The sequence below is a fragment of the Saccostrea cucullata genome, unplaced genomic scaffold, assembly GCF_032062105.1.
Source record: "Saccostrea cucullata isolate Sc308-1 unplaced genomic scaffold, CSIRO_AGI_Scuc_v1 ctg5278, whole genome shotgun sequence".
Lineage (NCBI taxonomy): Eukaryota > Metazoa > Mollusca > Bivalvia > Ostreida > Ostreidae > Saccostrea > Saccostrea cuccullata.
The window spans coordinates 19,560-39,257 of NW_026930244.1; the positions used below are offsets into that span (position 1 = coordinate 19,560).

Here is a 19,698-nt window from a genome sequence, read left to right on the forward strand (position 1 = left end):
CCGGAACATCAGAAGTGGGATCAGGTGCCATGGAGGAGAGAGCATCCCCTGCCGACTAGTTACACCCGCTCTGTGCTCCTTGTCATGATCAGGAAATAACGGAAAAATTCCGTCGTCAATTCAGTGTATAAATAATGGACTAACAATCGGTATGAAAAACGTCAGTCAGCATTTGACTCAATGATAAACTGTATTTGCTGACAAGGTCATTGTATCGACCATAGAACTTGAAACGACGACTTTAAACGAGACTGCTGATATTCTTGTTTTGTCAACTTGCTTGTCAATAATTTACCTCGTTTTAGAAATTGTTCATACGTAGAGCATGCTCTTGCGTATCGAATCAACTGAGATATATATTACTCCGTATGCAGGTGATAAAGGTATATTGCTGCATAAGTAATGGAAGTTGACGATAGAAAAGTTAAAGTCATCAAATCATGTGACTTCGGTCTGAAACGTCATGACGAAGTAATTATATCAAGAATACGTATTGGTCACTCTAAAATTACACATGAATACTTACTGAATCGGGAGTCTCCGCCGGAATGAATATCCTGTGACTGTCCGATAACTGGAAATCATATTTTATTGGAATGTTCTGATTTTTCGCCAATGCGAAGTAGACTTTTCGATAATGCAAATATGATATATAAACTTTTTATGTTAATGTACATGCAATTTTGGAATATTTCAATAATAAAATATAGAAATGATTAAACAATTTTATGATATATATTTAGATCATTTTATTTTAAACAGTTTAAATACCGGTATTTTTACATTTTTAGTCCGTCGGATGTGACATTAAATGGTGCCCTGTGTCAAGGATAACAACCCCCTTGGCACGTTAAAGATCGTTTCTCTGGAGTTCGATAAAAAGTAGGCTCATTGGGGGCCGCCAGAGAAACCAAAAACTTTCAAAAAGCAGTCAATAAATAAACTAGCCCACCGAAATATGGCTGAAATATTGCCGACGGCAAATATGGCTGACGGGAAATAATCCCGGAATCTTCCCCGGACATTTTGATACGAGACTGGAGCTGAATTTTTTTATGAGATGACAAACAACATGTAAACTTCCTGTATTGATCAGATTTATTAAAATTTAGGGCGTGCTGGTTTTTCTATATACTGTCAAGAGTGGGGAGTGATTAGGCCCTGGACTAGATTTTCAAGCACCTGCTCGACTTCGACCGAAACAAACTTACGTGCCTTGCTTGATGGCTATGTATTTTTTGGTACTAAAATCTTTATAAAGAATGGTTTTACAAGATCTGAAAAGGAAACTTCTCAGAAGTTTGTTTTGAATTAGTTACATCTACTCAAACTTGCGCATTTTTGGTAAGAATATATAGCAGAAATTAATACTGTTGTGACACCTTCAGTAAAACCGAATTTTGTACTTAGAAATATTGTAGTCAGAGAATTAAGGTTTTATTTTGTTAGTTTAGACGGAAAATGAGAAATAATGGCATTTTTCGGCCGTCATTGCTGTTCGTTCATGTTTAATGGAGCATAGAAAATTAGTCCAGATTTCCTCTAAAATAAATTATGCTGGCCACACCACGGCCTGATTTGGATGTATCGGGTTGAGAGAAATGCATGAAATTTAGAGGACAGCTTAAAAAATACCTTGCCATCACACTCGTTAACATTATTTACTCATAAATAATTTTAAAATCTAAAAATTAAAAAAAAATTAGACCACATTCGGAGCAAAATAAAAATTCTGAATATGTGTAAATATCGGTTTATTTGAAACACATTGGTAACAGATAAAGAAATCCGGTCGGAAAAAATAATTATTGAGGCAAATCAATCGTAATTAAGCAGAAAACACCTTAATATTTCAATAATATTTATGTTTTCGATGCTCTTTTTAACCCCACCCCCAACCTTATGACAAAAACTATTTCTTTCGCCCTCTTATAAAAAGCAGACTTATTTTGATCAATTTTTCACCCTTATGTTAATCAGTATGCATCCATTAAAAAATTAAAACGAAAAAAACGCACAAGTTTAACGCGCAAGATCATTACATACAGTTCAACTTTTGCCATATTTTTAGAAATCCGTGTTCACCGCGAAGCCCCCTGTCACAGAGTTTTGCCCGTAATTTTCCTATCTTGGGACGGATTTTTATGAAACTTGGTAAATACATTAAATAATCATCATAGATCGGGAAAATAGCAATATACCGGCAAGGAAAAAATTCAAGTTTAATTGCAGGTGTCATAACAGTATTACACTTTGGTTCACGTCAAATCATGGCTGACGGAAAATAATCCCGGAATCTTCCCTTCCGACTCGGACATTTTGATACGAGACTGGAGCTGAATTTTTTTATGAGATGAAAAACAACATGTAAACTTCCTGTATTGATCAGATTTATTAAAATTTAGGGCGTGCTGGTTTTTCTATATACTGTCAAGAGTGGGGAGTGATTAGGCCCTGGACTAGATTTTCAAGCACCTGCTCGACTTCGACCGAAACAAACTTACGTGCCTTGCTGGATGGCTATGTATTTTTTGGTACTAAAATCTCTATAAAGAATGGTTTTACAAGATCTGAAAAGGAAACTTCTCAGAAGTTTGTTTTGAATTAGTTACATCTACTCAAACTTGCGCATTTTTGGTAAGAATATATAGCAGAAATTAATACTGTTGTGACACCTGCAAAGGGGCTCTGGGGTTGCAGCCATTTTCAGACTATTTCGATCTCCTTTAGAAGAAGAGCTACATATAGAGATATACAAAATCATCAAATTTTAAAAATTAATTGCAAGAATTTTTTCTTTGCCAAATGATAGCTGACAGCTTTAGATACCGTATTAAAAAAAAATTTAGATAAATCTGGTGGTTAATTTGTTGATCCTCCAGCCTCTATAAACCGCTTTTTTCTGAAAGAAATTTAGCTAAACCAGTCCGTTTTATTTTTCTTTAAACTTCAATATGTCAACAGAGAAATTAACGCAGTAAATAATCTTATTGTAATAATCATATTCTTAAGTACAAAAGTTTCCAGTCTTGTATTCCACCATATTTAAAGTTTTAGACTACACTTTGTATTTCTTACAAATATATATCAACTATTGCTTCCAAGCTTTTAAATAACAAGAAAACTTTCCACCGTGGTCATGTAACGTTTTTTTTATCGTATATCTATATAGTCCTGCTTGACACGTAATTACTATTGACGTATGTAGTTAATAATGAGAACCTTAAATCACTAATTTTAAAAGGTCCTAAATAAAGTGTAACATGATCTTTCAACTGGCATCGTAATTTAATAAACATTATGAAATCTGTAGAAATGTCCAAAGCAATAGGCCTGACAAAAAATATATATATAGTTCCCTTTCTAAGGAGGTTATTCTTCACAACCAGATTGAATTTAAACTACCATATATTGGATTTCAAATCTGTATGAAAATCCTAACAAACAAATATATATATAAAGATAGGGTTCCAGTAAATGTTCTACCAAGCCTCTTTTTTTACTCCGTACTAAGATATTACAAGCCCTGAGACGTGCTACTACCCCAAAAAGCGTGTAACTTTCGTGCGCTTTCCGTTTCGTGCAAACCGTGTAGTGTTTAGTGTAAACCGTGCAGCGTTTCGTGTAAGCTCCAAAGCGTTTCGTGCAAACCGTGTAGCGAGCGTACGAGAAGTGTGTGAGAAACGTGCGACTTTCGTGTAAGTTCCGTGTGAGAAACGTGAGACTTTCGTGCAAGAATCGTGTAAGAAACGTGTAAGATTCATTCGGAAGTCGATTTCAGTTTTAATATGACTATAGACTGGTCAGGATGTGAAAATATTTTAGTATTTATTAGTTATTCTAGTGGTATTTTAGGAGTTTAAAAAAATGGGGAAAATTGAAATTCTACGGTAATGTGTAAATATTTCCATTTCCAATTGTTTTCTCTATGATAAACACTACAAAAGAGAATCTTGTTAATTTCATGGTAATACCCTGTGGTATTATTAGTTATCCAGGTTCAATCAAGGGTGTACGGGGATTTACCCCGGGTTGTATTCCATACACCCTGAGGCCGAAGGCCGAAGGGTGTATGGAATACAACCCGGGGTAAATAACCGTACACCCTTGATTGGACCTGGATAACGAATTTATTTCCTTTGTACCCATAAATATGCTTTGTAAACATGATTTTTAGCTTTTATCATAGAGAATGTATACATTGTGACGTCACGTTTTATTTACACCCGGCTCAAGTCGGATGCACGGATATTTACACCCGACTTTGTAACCAATCAAAGCTCGTGTTACAAGCTAGATAGGAAATAAGTATATTTCTCTATTACTCAAAGGTCAGGTGTCAACCTGCATGTATATCACTGGCGTATAAATATACTCAAGAAAAAATAGATGTTTTATTTAATTGTTTACTAAGTAATTTGATATCATATATCTTTTTAACAAACAAAATAAATAATGAATTCTCTTCGGCTCGAAAGCAAGTCACTAGCGCTACGCTAACCACTATCACCGAGGCCTTGCGAGTCCGAGAACTCCACTTCCGTAACAGCCACGTGGAGAAATTGACATTGCCACAAGGATCTGCACGTACTCCATCATCTGATACAGACATCGTCCGTCCCTCAGTCATTGCCATCCGACATCTTAAGCAACTCAACTTCTTCTGTTATTTCAACATCCATACAAATCGGTTTCCTGACCATGCTGACCAGCTCCCGTTTCATCAACTGCAACATTGCATTCAATATGGCGGCGGAGAAGTGACCTACAGCCTATACACGTGTTCGTGCTTCAGACAATCTAAATCCAGGTCACATATATAATTAAAGTCAACAAGATTATTTTGATCATTATTTAAAATTCTTTTGTTGTTTATTTTATAAATGTTGATATTTGACTACGGTAACTATCAATAATCAATAAATTTGTTTCGTGTTTTGGGGACTATTTTTTATAGTAAAATTTGACGTCATCAGGCCTTGTGCATTTCAAATCTACTCAATTAGACGGTATTTCGATTTATTTTAAGATGGTTATTTCAAGTAAAACTGGAAATATAAGGAATCACTGTCTAGTTTTGAGAGTATGCCAGGGACATCAACAATAGTGGGAAACATAGGATAATTTTAGCATAACGGGCTTCGCCCGTTATGCAAATTATCCCATGTTTCCCACTATTGTTGATGCCCTGGCATACCCTCAAAACTAGACAGTGATTCCTTAATACATTTGTTTGCGTTTTTTCTTGAGAAGAAAATGGTTTCAAATTAATTAACTACATTATACATAACGTACACGACAACAATTTTTAAGGCAATGAGTTCAATATACTATCAATGCGATCATATTGCTTTTAAATATATTTTTTTTTCCTCAAAGAAAGAAATATATACCAGTATTCAAACATATACATATACACTGTATGTTTATTTTAAGCAGAAAAATATCCGCTCTTGTCTTTACAATTAAAGTATTTGATAGAAAGTTCAGAAACATTGTGTCATTTAATACATTTTGATATATATAATTTGTTTTTCGTTATCATCAAATAAATGGATTAGAACTTTAATTCACTTGCACCGTCAAGCACAGGTTTAGATATTCCCGGGGAGAGCGTGTGTATGGGGGGGGGGGAGGTAAAAGAAAATAATAGTTCAGTCTTTCAACTTTGTTGTAAACTTTAACGTTAGGTTAAATAATTATATGTTTGATTTTCTATATATAATGTTTTAATTTTCTATTCTCTTTGAAATCCCTTTTCGGCTTTTTAACTGTGATCAAGGTCATTTACAACAGCGATCAAGGGCTCCGAGTGCATGGAACTGAACTAACCTGTATTGCGACATGTACATGTAGCGTTCACGGCCTACTGTAATGATACCTGAAATTTTCTTTAAATGAAATAAATACATGTAGTTTGATTATTATTTAATGCTTATATTCGTGGATTTAATCTTCTATTAGCAAATATGAACTTCTAACTGTAAATACACGTAGTAAAACAACTAGTACATAAAACGGCTGTTCAATAAATAATGTCCTCAGTGCTCAGAAAGAAGCAAAAGAAGCTTTTCAATGATTTAGTCTTCATAATTTTACTTATTAATCTCTATTAAACCAAACACATGTCCTTAACATTTTTTATCCAATTTCTAATTGTTTTTAGAACTCATTTTTGGGTATGACCCTTAATATACTGGAAAATGGCAGATCCAATGATTTTCTGGACTTGAGTAGTATAAACCGCCTGGATGGCCGGGTCAACTGAGTGCATTTTTTATGCAAATGAGGTCAAAAAGGCTGGATTCTGATTGGCTAAGCCGCTGGCTGGGTCAAGGCAGTGCAGACTGGGGGTCTGGGGGGATAGCCGGGTCAAGGCAGTGCAGATTGGGGGTCTGGGGGGATAGCCGGGTCAAGGCAGTGCAGATTGGGGGTCTGGGGGATAGCTGGGTCAACTCAGTACAGCCCTAACCCTAACCCTAGGGGGGCTAGGTGGGCTAGTACATAGCCCCTATATGTCCTATACGAGGTGTTTACAGTGTGTTTACATTGGTACGCTGCTACTACCACCTGTTGCATCATCTTTTTTATATCTGTTGCATCATCTTTTTTTATACCTGTTGCATCATCTTTTTTATACTTGTTGCATCATCTTATTATACCTTTTGCATCATCTTTCAAACTGGATTATCTCAAAACACTAACACTAACATAGATTTTGATTTTTTCCAATTTTTATTCACAATGAAAAAAATACATACATTTACATTTTCTGTTTCTTCTGTTCCTTCTCACTGGTCAAGGGTAGTTTCCTCTTGTGTGTGTGTAATGGGTGGACACTCCTCTATTTTTTCTCTTTTTTGTAGGCTACTTCTTTCACTAACTGTTCTGCTTCCCTTCCTAGATCACTAATCTCTCTCACCACTTCTTTCTGTTTATTTAGGATACGGCATATCAAATATTCTGGGGTAGTTTCCTCTTGTGAGTACTGGGTGGACTCTTTTTTATTTTTTTCCTGGTCTGCCTCCCTTGCTAGATAACGAATCTCTTTGATCACTTCTTTTAAATCCTCCAGGATAGTATTCATTTCAAATAGAATCCGACATAGTAAGGTTCCTTCATCTACGTCCATAAAATCTTGTGTTTCTGGTACAGTCTCCTTTGTATTTTCCTCTGCCATTTTTTACCTGTGTTCACTTCCAAGTACTCACACAGAATGATCCTTCATGTTCAGCTCTGGTTTATATATATACCATGGATTTTATTTTTAGGACCGTGTGCAAAAAAATATACGTTTTACCTACTTTTTTCTTATATACCTGTTTGCATCACCTGTAAGGGGGCCGTGTGCAAAACATACGATAGACCTACCTGGCCACACAGGTAAATACTTGGCAGCGATTCAAGTTATACCTTTACTTACGTTTTCTACGGGGGGGGGGGATATAAATGAGAACAAAAGTCTGATCCTTTCTTCACAATCGACTATCATGTCAACCCTGATACACACTCACTCTCTGATTTTAAATGGGTATGATTGTTTAGTACGATGGGCACAAAACCACCAAGAATCTCTACCCCCGGAGGCAGAACAAGTATTTCAGGAAGCCAGTACTATCATGGAAACCCCTCAGGATTTATGGTTACAATGCCTAACCTTATCACATCATGCTACGACCATGGGGAGACTAGCTACCATACATTTTCTATGTCGACATATGAAAATAAATCTGCCCCAGAAATGGTACGGATTGAACCTGACCCGTTATTTCGGAAAGCCTTACAGTTTCCTGACTCATCCCCAAGCGGGCAAAGTGATTTTACTGTGTCAGGACATAGATGCGATGGAGAAAGTATGCATTCAATACGGAATGAAATACCTGGAAATTTCACACAGGCTAGGAAATCAGTGACTTTTTAATACCAAAACCTCAAAAAATCAAAGATCTACGAATTACTAACCCCCCTGAAAGACCAGAGAAGTCCCTGGATGACCCTAGTAGCGGATCGAATACGATTTCGGAGGAGAATTCAACAGTTAGAAGCATTGTGCTACATTGCTGCCTGCTATCAAAAAAGGTGGGTAAGAGAAAATAAAACACAACGGTGGAAGAAGGGGTGGATGGTGGGTACGAAAAATCGAGCAGTGAAAATGTTGCGACTTTCCCTTCTGGTAAAAAGATAAACAATGAACACGTGATAACAAAGCGCTCTGCTGATTGGTTGAAAATGGTTATGAAAGGGGTAAATCAAGTTACATAAGTAAAACCCGGTTGACACATTGTATAAGACTATTACAAAAGAGAAATAGTTAAACAAGAACTTAATATGAAGAAATATACAAGAACATGTCACATAAAGGTCATTATTTACAATAATAACTTATACATGATTTCTTGTTTTACACGTTAGGTGGCGCTATTTTCAAAAGCGATTTTTTTGTGTTAGCCTATCACATGTCAAGATGTTTAATCACATGATTGATTATCGATGTTGCCGCCATATTGAACTGTCGTTTGCTTTTTGCAAAAGCGATTTTTTTGTGCTATCCTATCACAGGTCAGGATTTTAATCACATGATGGATTATCGATGTTTGCCGCGATATTGGACTATCGTCTGCTATTGTTTATAAATACAGACCCTCCGGGTATTCAGCATCATTCCTTCGTGACTGATTTAGAGAGCTGATTTCACAGTGAAGAAAGAAGAAAGAAGAAGATGGCCAACTTTTTTGAGGAGCTGTACAATATCCCAGGGATAGTCGTTGAGAGCCACATCGTGGTGCGGAGAATTGACACAGGGAGGGTGATGTTAGACCTCGACATGGGGCGGATATCCATCATCAACCGGCGACAGAGGAGGGCCCACCCTTATAGGAGAAGCAGAAGTTCGCCACGGCGACCACCCTCCAGATCTCCACTGCCGCCCCCACCATCCCCGTCGTCCACACCTGCTGCTCCGACCCCCCGCCAAACCAGAGCCAGGAACGAGGGCCGAATTCCCCGCTGGGGGTTCCGGCTGCCAACGCAGGATATTTTATGCAGCCTCTGCTTATCTGAAGGGGAACCTAGCAACTTTGTGTGCGGGCGCTGCCTGCAGCGCCCAGCCTGTACCCTATGTGCGGCGCCGATCCTAGAAGAGAGCCTTCCGTGCCCCCTATGCCGCAATGACGAAGTCATTATTCAACCCGCGGGCAGAAGACCCGATAGCGATTCGGATGACGAAAGAATAGGGGAGATCATGCAGCGGCTTTTGGCCTAGGCTACCCACCTTTAGCCACACCTGAAACCAAAACCTGAAAAAAACCAAAAAAATTTAAAAACCAAAAAAAAAAAAAAAAAAACTCAAAAAGTGTTTTTTACCAAACGGCTCTTTTAAGAGCCACCCAATTGTTTCGAAAAAGATGCTTTCAAATACAGTTGAAAACAGAAACGAATTGTGTGTCTTAGAAAAAAAAAAGATTTTCTTTTTTTTCTAAAATACAGTCAAAGAAACGATTGTATCTTTAGAAAAAGAGGATCTTTTTTATACAGTCAAAGAAAAGAAACATTGTGTTTCTCTCAAGTTATAACACCAGGTCACTTTTTCAAAAAAAAAAAATTATAACTTTTTAAAAACTTATAAATGTTTTTCTTTTAACTTTTTAAAACTTTTTAATAATAATAATAATGATAATCAAAAGGAAAGTCCCTTTTTTAAAAAAAATAAATTCACATTAAAACACACATTTTTAACATTTATTTTTTTTTTCATCAAAACAACAATTATACAGACACATACATACACACATTTTTAAATTTATTTTTTTTCATCAAACAATAACACACACACACATACATACACACATTTTTAACATTTATTTTTTTCATCAAAACAACAATTACACAGACACATACATACACACATTTTTAAATTTATTTTTTTTCATCAAACAATAACACACACACACACATACATACACACATTTTTAAATTCATTTTTTTCATCAAACAATAACACACACACACACACACACACACACACACACACATACATACACACAGTTTTAACATTTATTTTTTTATCAAATAACAATAACAACACATACATACATACACTTAATGTGGATGAAAAATGTACATCTGATTGTCATAAGTGTGTGCAAATTGTTCAATATAATGTCTATAATGAGTCCAATTTCCTTGGGCTAGTCCACATGCAATCTTGTAAGGAAAAGCATAAGTCTGGTAAGGTAAACTTTCCCAAATTTCTTGTGAACAAGTTCGAAACCATTGCTCTCTGTTTTGTGCTGTATCCTGATAAGTGGAAATTCTTTTAGGTCTGTGACTTGCTTTTCCATAATCCCATTGAGCTAGTAAACAAATGACCACAGGGGATTGTGAGGGAAACACCTTAATAGTGCCTGGAATTCCTCTATCTTCTTCTAAAGCTAAATTTCTAGTCCCTAGAGGTCTGCGGGTGGCATAGAGATTGGCTTGTGGGAATTTCTCTGCAATACTTTGACTCAATCCATGAGCTTTTGAGTGGATCATGATCTATAAAGTAAATACGAATGATTTTCAAAGCAGTACGATTGTTTTCATGTAAAATTTTCTTTCATAAATCATTGGGTTTCTTAAAAAATCAGGGAATGTGTATGTCCTATGTTTTTCACACCCAAGTATCACTACAGTGTTCGATTTTGGTAAAAAAAAAAAACAAACCATCAAGACTTGTAAAGGATCTAAAAAGTAGATACGAATTGTTTTGAATCTCATAACATTTTATTTTTCTTAAAATATCAATCAGATAAAAGCTAGATTCCAAGAATCCTTATGTATCTCATGGTATGATTTTCTGAAAATCTGTGACCTCTGACCCCTCATTGTGTCTATAGGTAAACCTATTTGAGCTTGTTTTTTATCCTGATCATGATTCTTTTGAAATAAAAACTATATCGGCAGTCTTCCCTAGGTCCCTTTTCCCTAACCCACATGAATTTTCCTGGTCTCCCCCTCTAAAAAGACTGAAAAGGCTTATTTTATACACTCGGGTTACTGAATTTCACCTCATCGCTTCGAGGTTTTTTACTCATTTCTCCACGACGGATGCATGTCATGTATCCATTCTAGTATGAAAAGAAGCAGGAAACTTACCTTGTTTAGACCTGTATCATGCTGGAATCCTACTATGAACACCTACTAAATAATCCATGAAAATATATAGGTCCCAAAGCACAAATCACACACAATTTCAGTTCGCAATGAGATTTCGGCTCTCGCCATCCAGGTGCTCTCTTTAACGTCCGTGCTCTGTACATAAATACAGACGCTTGCCAGAGCTCAGCGTCATTCTGTTAGTAGCGGCTTATGGATCTTTTTACCGTACCCCGTCTCCACGACTTTTTTGCATTCCTTCACATCCTCAGGGTCTAGACCAGATCCTGGTCCTTGGGACTGTTTCTCCTGGTAAACACGATGACCCAGTTCTCCAGATTCACTGGGGTGATCCAGTGTCTTCTCTTCCTCCAGTTCCTGGCGCATTTGATGGCCTTTCCTCTCATATCCTGTCGCATCTGTTGGCCTTTCCTCTCATCTAAAACGGTTGGTGTTTCTATCCTTGGTGTGGTGAATTCGATCGAAATCAAAGTCCGAGATGTCTGCTGGATTATCTTCTCTCCTAAACTGTTGGTGTATATTTCCTTTGGTGTGGTGAATCCGATCGAAATCAAAGTTTGAGATGTCTGCTGGATTATCTTCTCTCCTAAACTGTTGTCGTTTCTATCCTCAGCCAGAACAGAAAAGTTCTCTTGATCCAGACATTGACAGAACATAGCATCACGGCCGTTTTTACGGCCACCCAATTGTTTCGAAAAGATGCCTACTTAAACGGCTAAAAGAGAAACGTATTGTGTGTGTCTTAGAAAGAAAAATCTTTTTTTTTCTAAAATACAGTCAAAGAAACGATTGTATCTTAAGAAAAAAGAGGATATTTTTTAATAGTTAAAAGAAAAGAAACGGTTGTTCAATAAGAGTACCTTTTTGTGGGTAAAAACAAGAAACATTGTGTTTCTCTCAAGTTATAACACCAGGTCACTTTTAAAAACTTATAATTTTGTTTAAACTTATAGTTTTGTTTAAACTTATAACTTTTTTAAACTTAAAAATTTTTAACTTTTTTAAAACTTTAAATTTTTTTTAATAATAATAATAATAATTCCCCTCTTTTTGAAAAATAAATTCACATTAAAACACACATTTTTATTTTTTTTTTTCATCAAACAATAACACATACTATACACATACACTTAATGTGAATGAAGAATGTACACCTATTTTGTCATAAGTGTGGGGTATATTCAATATTTTTTTTTAAATATTCAGGTAAATCTACAATCTCTTGGAACTAATTCTCTGTTTCTCACTTCAGATTTAAGAACCCCATATTCTTCATAGTCACCTTGTCTATAAAAGGTTCTTTCCAATTCTGGGGTACTGTGAGACATATCAAAACAAGTTAACCCATGAATCTTTTTGTACATGTATCTCTCATGACAGCTGTATTTCATTTGAATGAATCCTCTCACATGATGAAGTTTTCCAGTTTCTGGATGCCTTTCTTTTTGTAAGATCAAGTATTGATAATCACTTCTAATGATTTGATCTACATCTTCCTGTCTGCACCCAGTTAAATCAAATATCCAATTTTTGGCTATTCTAAATCTGTCTATTTTTAACTGAGCAATATAAAGATTACCTGTATTTTCTTTATGTTTGTTTTGATAATGAGTTTTAATATCTTCCAAGAGTTGAGTTTGAATTTCTTTCATTATTTGTGGACTCTTCTCCTCTGTGGGTTTAAAATCCAGTGTCTTTATCAATCTTTTTTCTGACATTTTTTTTTCTTATCATCTATAAACTTGGCTTCTTCTCTAGTCAAAGGTCTTTCAGGGTAATCCAGGTTACCCTCACCCTCTATGGGTAATAAAGGGTTATATTCCTCATTGACTTCTTCTGTAATCAAGGGTCTTTCTATGTAATCTCTCGCATCATTAGGATCACTCTTTTCTGGACATAATTGGTTATATTCTTCTTGAGAAATGATCTCAATAGCCCCATCATCATGTAATTGAATTGGTATACCTCTGTCTACATCTTTCTCTAAAAGAACTCTCTGGCCAAACTGAATTTTACTCATTCCTTTACTCTTTTTGCTTCCTAAAGGTGTTACCCATTGTTGAGACAACAACAACAGTACTGAAAGTTTTTAATTTCACACCTTGAATTTATACTTTTCTGTGAAACTATCATGGGAAAAAAAAAACCCAAATATTAAAGGGAATTTAAGAGTGATTTTTAAAATATTTGTGATATGTATGTATATTTTGCATAAAATCCCATCCTAGTCTAAGTCCCAAAAACATGGTCATGACACAGTTTCTGATATTAAATAGGTTTTTATTTTTCTGTTGTGTAAAAGAAAAAATTTTCACTTTTCTCATTATTTTTTTTTCTTCAGAAAACATGTTTTCTCAAACTCCATAACTCATTGAAAGCAAATGAGATAGATAACTATTACTTGTAAGGTACAAACGGTTTTCATTTTTTTTTTTTAAAATCCTTGTAGTTTTCTTTTTTCTAGCAAAGTTTAAATGTGATTTTAGATTATATGTAACTTTAATTTGTCTAAAAGTTAAAAATTCATATTTCATTTTTAACCATACAGAAAGATGAGGGATACCATTGATCACTATACCTTAAAAATGTCATTTAAATCATTTACATTTATTTACATTTCCTTCCCATTCTATACTGAATACCCAACTCCTGTTTTGTGTTTTGAAAAATAATCTATGGTTAAAGGGGGATAATCGACTTTTCAAAAAGGCTGTTTTTGTTAACAGACAAAAAATCAAATGGTTTTATTCAGGTTTAAAAAATTCATGGAATTTTTTCTCTGTTTTTTCTCTTTTTAATGTCATTTTTATCTTCTTACTTTTTTTTTCTCAATTCTTGGTAATACTATAAAATAAAATCTGCATGAGTATGAACTCTCATCATATCCCAACTGTTTTTCCTGCAAGGGTTTTTTTCCCACTTCATGTTTTGTTGTTGTTGTTTTTGTTTTTTCTCATAAACAAAAAAGACAAAGTTGAACATGAAAATCAAAACATGCACCATTTTTTAAAAATGATATATATATTATTTGGTAGAGTTAAAATAAATAATTTCCCTTCACTAATTAATGTCTCATCCCTCAAGCAAAAAAAAAAATATTAAACAATTAAAATGTTTTTTAATGTGAGTATAGATGCATCAGTATTTTTTTTTTTTATTTCCTGGAATGATAACTTTTGTACAGCTTAACAATTTTAAAGATCAGGTTTTTTTTTTCTATTCAGTGGTAATATACATGAATACTTTTTATTTTTTCAGAACTTTTAATTTATTGCAGGAAAAAAAATCTTCTCATTCCAAAAAAACTTCATAGATATTATATTAAACAGGCAATGATTTTTATGATTAGTCTTCAGATATAAACTATGAACATGTAGTATGAATTACTTCTGTTTTGCATTGGTAGGTTTGTCTTTTTCTGTATCTATGACCTCCAGTTAGTGTTGCACAGGGTTGTACAAATAGTATCTTTTGCAGTTTCTGATGAGCAAAATTCTCAACAAGTATGCCTATCTTCCAATATCAAGTCTTCTCTCTGAGATATACATGTTATGATTTTTTTTTTTAGTTTAAAATTTCAAAAGTCTAGGAAAAAAAAATCTGAAGAGATGTCACTGAGGTTTTCAATTATAAAACACCACTGGCTTCTTCTTCTGGTTCTGGACAATATGTAGAAGGCTGAGTATATGTTTCCTTGACTGATGAATAGAATGTGCTATCTGGAAAAAAGAAAAAAAAATGTTTTCTTTCAAACAATATTTTTTTTTTTAAATTCCAATGCTGAAAGGATGATTGCACAGCATGAAAATACCAATTCATTATCCCCATCTATAAATTTTACCTCTGATAAAATAAATTTTTCCTCTGGTAAAATTCCTTTATTTAACTTTCTCCAATTTAGCTTCTATACTCCAAAAATGGGGTGGTCAGGTTCAAACTTGGTATGGCCAGCTATTAATCATATGTTAATCATCTGTTTATGCAGACCTAAAATTGAACAATAATATATTTGAATTGTAGTGTTAATTATTATCATTATTATTTTTTTCATTGCTTGCAGAAAAAAAAAATAATAATCACTACTGTTAAAATATGATAATGTAAAGAACTGATATGAAAAGTTGGTCATATAGAATACCCTGTTAGTGTAGCAAAATCTATGTTTAAAAAAAAAACTGTAACATTTATCTTTTGCATTTGTAAAGACATATTTTTGTAAAGAATTTTTCATAACTTTGAAAAAGTAGTCTAATTGTATAATATGGTTAACTTAAAAATTTTGTAGACTTTAAAGTTGTACATGATGTGTTACACATCTTACATATGTAACCATTTCATTTCAGGGTATTCAGCATATATTATAGTTTTGTATTAAATTTGTTTGCTTATGTAATCAATAATTTGAGAATATTCAAATTAGGAAATATATGAGAGAATAAACAAGAAAATTAAACCTAATAAAATGTTTTTTACTACAAAGGGGTTTATCCATAAGTAAATTCAGTCTATACATTTAAGGTATTGTTTTATAAATAAACTTGCATTTAAGCATTTTAAGACAATTGGAAACATTACTTGAACCAGTTTTAAAAAATGATTAGATTCACTGTCAGCATGTTATTTCTTGTAAAATTAATGAGAAAACAATTTTATTTGAGTCAGTTTATTTTTTAATGTAAATAAGAAGCATTGAAAGTTGGTAATATTTCACAAAGTTGATTGAGCATAATTAATTTATACAAATTTTTTATACATAAGAGAATAGAATTGGAAAAATCTATGTATTAAAGAAAGCAAATTCTAGGGCTGTGTATTGAGCCAAAGTTTTCGATACGATACGATACAATATTTTTAAAAGTGATATGCGATATATTGGATTCTAAAAAAGTCTATCAGAAGTGGCTTCTAAATCATTTTAATGCATAAATTTTATAATAATTAAGTGTTTTATTACTCATTCTAAAGTTCTTGTCTCATTGTCTTTACAAATAACACTTCAAACTAAAACTTTTGATGACAGTAAAATCAACATGTTCAAATAAATTTCTCTGTGTATTTTGTAATGATTATAAAAACTGTGTTATTTCCTTACAAATCATTTAATTATTGAACAGTTTTAATTAAAAAAAAAAGTAAAATATAATCTTTGGTGATTGAAATTCCCATCTTTTTAACAAAATTAGAAGAAAACTGTCTCTCCGATACGTCTTTGAAGTTATTTTTCGATACGATAATTTTTTTGGAATATCGATACGTATCGATATATTGATACAGCCCTAGCAAATTCTACTAAAAAACAGATTTTTTGCAAAACAAGTTAATACATGTTCATTTAACTTTGCTATCTTGAACATTAATCTCAAAGTTCTGGATATCTCAGTACATCTAGAATCATTTTTTTTTTCTCCAAAAAATTAAATGCTACCTGTGATAACTCTTCATAAATAATCCATACCATAGAGCTGTGTTGTTTCTGTTCCTCAGTTAACCAAGCCTCAGTTATCCAAGTGAAATCACCTTCTTCACCCTAGTCATAGTACTTTAAATGCACCATGTAAACTATACACCTTCTCCCTTCCAATTTTTCTCCCCTTCATTTACCAATTAAAATGTCTTCTTTCCTGATATGATAATAAAGTACAAGAAATGGCTTGAAAATATTTTATTGACAGAAAGTCATCAAGTTAACTTTTGTCTTCTCTTATTGTCATAATTTTTTTTACTAAATAATATTTTTGTCAATGTTCAAATCTGTATCAGTATTTAAGTAATTACCAATGGTTATTTATTTCGCTGTATTCTAATTTAACATTTTTATCTATTAAAGACTGTTATTAACACCAATCAAAGTCTACATTCTCTTCACACATACAATATCGAAACAAAAAAAAAAACCTGAACATGATGAACTTTTGAAATCCTAGGAATCCTAAAGTAAAGTTAGCAGATCCAATGTACATGCTGGACATGATTGGTTTGTGTTGCTGGGCATAACTCCCAGGAATAATGGAACTTCCACAGACATACTGTTGATACCTAAAATTTTAGAGAAATATAACTACCCTATTATCTTAACTGTCTTTTGGTATAGCATTCCTCAAAAGAAATGAGTGTGTAACCTTCCTATGGAAGTACACTGCATAAGTAATTGTCCTGACCTGTTTGTGTTCTGACACTGGTTTCTCTCTATACACCTATGTAAAAGACATCTTTTTAAAATACATGGGTGGCCTTATTGATATTGAAAGTACCTTTTGTGAATGAAGATTCATGCGCCAGCCTCCAAAGTCTGTTTAAAACAGGAGAGAAGGTTCACAGCAATCCCCCATGCACTCATAAGCAGATCTCTGGGGGGAGACAGTAGACACACTCATGTAGTTTTCTTTCCCCTGTGATATAATGTCAAATATTTTAATGTAAAATTCAGAAATTCATCAGTAATTGGAGATAAAAAACTTTGCTATCTTTATGATATTGATTTTCCATTATCAGATTTATTTTTTATCCATTTTTAAAAAATATAAACATTTGAAATAATTATCTTAATAATAATGAAAATAAATTAAAATGATATCTCATTGAAAACTTTTTAGATTCAAGTTTTGTTTTTATCATAATTGATTCACTGTGTATTTTCCAAAGGAAGACCAGCAGCCAGCATGCTTCACTTCATAGAGAATGGATTATAGATGGTTAGGAACAAAACATATCTCTTCCAGGTTGAGGACTGTATAGAAAAATAAAAACCCATTTTTGTTATTAAATTACATGAGACAATACCTCTTATAAATGTAATGCAAAATAATATCTCTTATATATATGAATACCTATAAAGACAGATTTATTTAGGATCGACTTTAAATGATGACATGAATAGCAGGCCATACTTTCAGCACATGACAAAAACATTCTCTCAAATTACACAGAAATGGGTTATTTAGCTTAGCTGACATTAAACAAATAGGTGAGTGATAACATAATCACAATCATAAACAATGTGTAACAACTTGAAACGACCTACAGGGTGGATTACAAGCCTTTTTCACTGGGGTAAAAATCTTGGTCCGATACGTATTGGAAGTTATTTTTCGATACAATATTTTTTTTTTTTGAATATCAATACGTACCGATATATTGATACAGCCCTAGCAAATTCTACTAAAAACAGATTCTTTGCAAAACAAGTTAATACATGTTCATTTAACTTTGCTATCTTGAACATTAATCTCAAAGTCCTGGATATCTCAGTACATCTAGAATCATTTTTTTTTTCTCTCCAAAAAATTAAATGCTACCTGTGATAACTCTTCATAAATAATCCATACCATAGAGCTGTGTTGTTTCTGTTCCTCAGTTAACCAAGCCTCAGTTATCCAAGTGAAATCACCTTTAGCTTCTTCACCCTAGTCATAGTACTTTAAATGCACCATGTAAACTATACACCTTCTCCCTTCCAATTTTTCTCTCCTTCATTTACCAATTAAAATGTCTTCTTTCCTGATATGATAATAAAGTACAAGAAATGACTTGAAAATATTTTATTGACAGAAAGTCATCAAGTTAACTTTTGTCTTCTCTTATTGTCATAATTTTTTTTACTAAATAATATTTTTGTCAATGTTCAAATCTGTATCAGTATTTAAGTAATTACCAATGGTTATTTATTTCGCTGTATTCTAATTTAACATTTTTATCTTAAAAGACTGTTATTAACACCAATCAAAGTCTACATTCTCTTCACACATACAATATCGAAACAAAAAAAAAAACCTGAACATGATGAACTTTTGAAATCCTAGGAATCCTAAAGTAAAGTTAGCAGATCCAATGTACATGCTGGACATGATTGGTTTGTGTTGCTGGGCATAACTCCCAGGAATAATGGAACTTCCACAGACATACTGTTGATACCTAAAATTTTAGAGAAATATAACTACCCTATTATCTTAACTGTCTTTTGGTATAGCATTCCTCCAAAGATATGAGTGTGTAACCAACCTATGGAAGTACACTGCATAAGTGATTGTCCTGACCTGTTTGTGTTCTGACACTGGTTTCTCTCTATACACCTATGTAAAAGACATCTTTTTAAAATACATGGGTGGCCTTATTGATATTGAAAGTACCTTTTGTGAATGAAGATTCATGCGCCAGCCTCCAAAGTCTGTTTAAAACAGGAGAGAAGGTTCACTGCAATCCCCCATGCACTCATAAGCAGATCTCTGGGGGTCAGTAGAAACACTCAAGTGTTTTTTTTTTTTCTTTCCCCTGTGATATAATGTCAATATTTAATGGAAAAATTCAGAAATTCATCAGTAATTGGAGTCAAAACTTGCTATCTTTATAGTATTGATTTCCATTATCAGATTTATTTTTTATCCATTTTTAAAAAAATATAAAACATTTTAAATAATTATCTTAATGATAATAATTACATAAATTAAAATGATATCTCATTGAAAACTTTTTAGATTCAAGTTTTGTTTTTATCATAATTGATTCACTGTGTATTTTCCAAAGGAAGACCAGCAGCCAGCATGC

The 19,698-nt window shown here is 33.5% G+C and overlaps 2 long non-coding RNA genes across 2 annotated transcripts; both read right to left on the bottom strand.

The window, feature by feature from the left end:
- Nucleotides 1–14,691: 14,691 nt before the first annotated feature.
- On the bottom strand, nucleotides 14,692–17,512 carry LOC134283377 (uncharacterized). The gene is made up of 5 exons (XR_009995466.1): nucleotides 17,409–17,512; nucleotides 17,053–17,193; nucleotides 16,613–16,778; nucleotides 14,999–15,144; nucleotides 14,692–14,876 (listed from the first exon to the last, which is right to left on the bottom strand). It is a non-coding gene; the product is annotated as an uncharacterized LOC134283377 (long non-coding RNA).
- A 1,041-nt stretch (nucleotides 17,513–18,553) lies between these two features.
- Nucleotides 18,554–19,437, bottom strand: LOC134283378 (uncharacterized). The gene is made up of 3 exons (XR_009995467.1): nucleotides 19,284–19,437; nucleotides 18,928–19,068; nucleotides 18,554–18,654 (listed from the first exon to the last, which is right to left on the bottom strand). It is a non-coding gene; the product is annotated as an uncharacterized LOC134283378 (long non-coding RNA).
- Nucleotides 19,438–19,698: the final 261 nt, after the last annotated feature.